At 40.4% G+C, this 4,665-nt stretch overlaps 1 pseudogene; it reads left to right on the forward strand.

Moving 5' to 3' along the window:
- Nucleotides 1-4,133: 4,133 nt before the first annotated feature.
- Nucleotides 4,134-4,665, forward strand: part of LOC132002953 (transmembrane protein 126A-like) — a 73,705-nt pseudogene continuing 73,173 nt past the window's right edge.

A 4,665-nucleotide genomic window follows, 5' to 3' on the forward strand; every position in this document is an offset into this window, starting at 1 on the left:
TAAAATACATTGACATATATACTACTTATTATATATTAAAAAATATATATATATACATATATATGTGTATATATATATAATTAGACTACCCATTTGACCCTTGAACAAAATGGGGCTAGGACCAAATGCCCTCCACCACCACCCACCCCACCCCCAGGCAGTTAAAAATCTGTGTATAACTTTTGGTGCCCCCAAAACTTAGCTACTCATAGCCTACAATTTACTGGAGGTCTTATGGGTAACATAAACAGTCAGTTAACATATATTTTGTATGCTATATGTATTATATACTACATTCCTATAATAAAGTAAGCTAGAGAAAAAATGTTCTTAAAAATCATAAAGAAGAAGAAATACATTTACAGTGCTATACTGTAAAAAATCCACATATATGTGGATATATACAGTGCTATACTGTAAAAAAACACATATATCCACATATCCACATATATGTGTTTTTTTACAGTTTTCCACATATATGTGGATATAAAAAATCCACATATATGTTGCTGAAGGATCAACTATTTTATATTATCTACATTTATATGTAATATAATGAATATGTATATATGTATATGCTTGTGCATATGTGTGTGCATAATGAATATGTATACACACATATGTAAAGCACTTGGTATAGGTCTACATATTGAAAGTATTCATTTGGCAGTAGTTGTTATTAAGCAGATCAAAGAAACGGAGTTGCTTCATTTTCTGCAGTTTGAAGACTGTGTCCTTCCTGGATTGGTTAAGCATGTGGACTCTGGAGTTAAAGAATATGGCTTTAGATCCTGACTTTGCTACTGCTAAGCTACAAATAGTTAGACAAATTACCTCATTTCCTCCGAGTTTCACTCTCCTCATTTCTAAAACGAGGATTATGGTGCTGGTGATGAATGAATGACGATATTCATGGAAAGCCTTTAACATCCTATCTGGAACCATAACAAATACCCAGAGAACATTACTATTAATGTTCAACAACTAGACTGATTTGTGGGGTCATGCAAATGCTAAATTGGATCATTTCACCATTCATAATAAAGGAGTGTTCTTACAACCAGAAACTTTGCAGGAAAAGGCTGTCAGTAGTTGACCCTGTAAGGACTGAGTGGTTAAGCCATCACTCTCCTAATTCCCTGGGGGTCCAGGTGGGGAGGGAAAGAACATAGTTGTCACTGCATTCTTCAGAAGACCTCTGCTTTTACCTGACCAGCTCCTTTCTGTTCTGCTGGAACCAGGACTATCCCTTTTCTTGGGAGATTCTGCTCTTGTCTCTCCCAACCTCCCCTACTCTTGCATCTTCAACAGGAACGACCAGGTCACAGAACCCCATCACTGTCAGCATTGAAATTTTGTTGGGGGTGGAAGGCCCCTGATCCAAGCAAATTATTTCCTGGCTACAGGAAATACTGGAAAGAAGAGAAGTCTCCTTCCTCCCTGACTGCAGAACTGGACAGGTATCAGCCAGGTGCCACCAGTAGCCATCATCGCAGCTGTGGAGAATCAGCCAGCCTGAGAGAATGAAGCGGACACATAGAAGTCTAAGGTGAGAGATGCAGAGAGTGCTAATAGTCACCAAGTCCCCATTCCAGTGCTCACTGAGGCTGTCCACCTGGGGAAGTCAGAGAGATACTCCTTTCTGCCAAAGCCATTCGTGTTGGGTCTCTGTCAATTATATCCAAAAGAAACCTGATTAATACAGCTTTTCTATCCTAGGGACTTTCTCCCCTGGGCTAGATTGGGAAGAATTATAAACACCTTGACAAAACATCACCCCTTTGGAAGAGACAGTGACATGCCTGGCATCCATTAGCATTGAAAAGTACAGCCCTTGGGTTTAGGGAATTAGACTCTCTTTAGCTAACAGAGAATGAAATCGGATCTCTGCACGACTTTCAGGAAGTCGATTTCACCTTTGAAGCCAGCTGTATACACGACTGTGTTATGGTAGAAAGTGCTTTTTCTTTACCACAAAGACAGTGTGCCTATCCTTGAGCAGAAGGGCCTTTCTTACAATGTATATCTTTGTTAGAATATATAGCTGTAAGAAAATGTGAGAGATGCCCACAAAGATTTATGTCCACATGAATTTATTTGTAATAGCAAAAGAGGAAAGTTCATAAGTGTGCAAATATGAAGAGTTGATTAAATACATTCAGATCTATTCATAAAATGGAAAAGGATACTAAGCTGCCATTACATTTCTTGTTTTCAAATAATATTTAATGCTGTGGGAAGTACTCAGATTATAAGAATGGGCTAATTCTGCAAAATTTTCTATATATACACATGCACTTATATCCATGTAGATAAGCAGATATTCTATACACACAATATATACAAACAAGATGGAAATATAAAAATGTTGTCCCTAGAAGGAGTTTTAATTGTTTTGTATACTCACCTCAATATTCTACATTGAAAATTTACAACAAACTCAATAGATGTTATTAAAAATCAGAATTGTAATCTAAACAAAAGATAAAATTCTGCCTCCAGTCCCCACCTCACCCCAAAATCTATGTAGTAAAAGAATACCGATGCCTTCATCCTTAAATCGACAAGCTTTTCAAGCATTTAGTGCCAGATAACCAGGGACCCCAGAGCATGAGCTCTGAGAAGTTGAGGATATCCTGTCTCCTGCATACACACAGAAATATTAAAATAATAGGGTGCCTAGGTGACTCAGTCATTTAAAGGACGAATTCCTGATTTGGGCTCAGGTGGTGATCTTAGGGACCTGAGACTGAATTCCACATTGGGCTCTGCCATCTGTGTGTGAAGTCTCCTTAAGATTCTCTCCCTCTGCCCCTACCCCTCCTCTCTCTCCACTCCCCTCCCCACCCCCCCCACAAGCCTGCTCTCTCTAAAATATACATACATATAAACAAATATAAATAAGTTTAACCATTTCCATTTTTTCCCCTGCTGCTCCAATTCCCTTCAATTTCTTTTTTTAAGAATTATTTATTTATTTGACAGACAGAGATCACAAATAGGCAGAGAGAGAGGAGGAAGCAGGCTCTCCCCTGAGCAGAGAGCCCGATGCAGGGCTGAATCCCAAGACCCTGAGATCATGACCCAAGCCAAAGGCAGAGGCTTTAACCCACTGAGCCACCCAGGCACCCCACCTTCAATGTTTTTTCTTTCTTTAACATTATGTTTTCTTCATACGAAAACCTTTTGGAGCCCCTGTTTAACTAGAGCCCTGGACTTGGACTTGCTTTGCCAGGCCAGCCCTCCAGTACTAAGAATAAGTTAGCTCTAACCTGAGCTCTGGCAAGAGTCAGCACAGACAGAGGAATCATCCCCACTCACCTTTCCAGTTTAAAATTGCTTCAAATGTGAAGGCCAATGGTACATGTTTCCTATTGGGTTCCCAAAGTGTTTTTTGTGCTCCATGAAAAGGTTTTTACCTAATTTCCCATACTTTTACTGTGTCCAATACTATATCCATTGACATATAAATTTAGAAAACACATGAGAACGTTCTGGATTATAAAGTGTGTTAAGGACTGAATTGTGTCCCCCTAAAACTCTAATGTTGAAGTCCTAATCCCCAGAACTCAGAATGTGACTGTATTTGGAGATAGAGCCTTTCTTTTTTTTTTTTTTTTTCAAAGATTTTGTTTATTTATTTGACAGAGATCACAAGTAGGCAGAGAGGCAGGCAGAGAGAGAGAAAGAAGCAGGCTCCCCGCTGAGCAGAGAGCCTGACTGGGGGCTTAATCCCAGGACTCTGGGATCATGACCTAAGCCAAAGGTAGAGGCTTTAACCCACTGAGCCACCCAGGCGCCCCAGGAGATAGAGCCTTTAAAGAAGTGATTAAATTAAATGAGGCCCTAATTTAACATGACTGGCATCTTTATAAGAAAAGGAGATTAGGCCATACGGAGAGATATCAGAGATGTGTGAACCCAAAGGAGGAGCCATGTGAGGACACAGTGAGAAGATGGCCATCGACAAGCTTCAGAAAGAAACTAAGCTTTCACCTCGGTCGTGTGTCAGCCCAAGATGGCCGAACTCGGGCCAGTTGAGCAAAGGTTGGAGTGAGCCCTAGCATGGCGGGGGAAGACCGCTGGAGGCGCCAGCTGCTGTGAGGACAGCATAAGGCTTTAGATGGAAAATCATGAACAAGAAGAAGGAAAACTTAATTATCAATATCATAACCAGAAAAATTAACTAACTCTCCAGAGCAGAAAGAATCTACTTGAGCATGGGTCAACCTATATTAGACTCAATGCTATTTCTGTGGTCTCACAGCAAACAGTCTCTTTCAACTCCTCTTTAAGGGGGACACAGGCTTGTATGGCTGATCACAGCTGCGGGCTCACCGATGGCAGTGATCCCAGTTTTGACGGCAGAAGCATCCTACAAGGGTTCGGTTAAGTTTACCTTTGAATACGGATGATTGGAATTGTGAAATCTGTACCATAACATGAGTCGATTGATTGGTCTTATTGTGAGGGGTCTGTACCCTGTTTTCTTGGCTCTACCTGTGAATGGTGGCCTTGTAGCCAGGTATAAGTCAGCCCTGTGACCAGAGGAAAGAAAGATCTTCACCTTTTGCATCAGAAGATTCTAAGTCTGGCTTAGAATCTAAGATTCTAAGAAAGAAAGATCTTCACCTTTTGCATCAGAAGATTCTAAGTCTGGCTTAG

The sequence above is a fragment of the Mustela nigripes genome, chromosome 15, assembly GCF_022355385.1.
Source record: "Mustela nigripes isolate SB6536 chromosome 15, MUSNIG.SB6536, whole genome shotgun sequence".
Lineage (NCBI taxonomy): Eukaryota > Metazoa > Chordata > Mammalia > Carnivora > Mustelidae > Mustela > Mustela nigripes.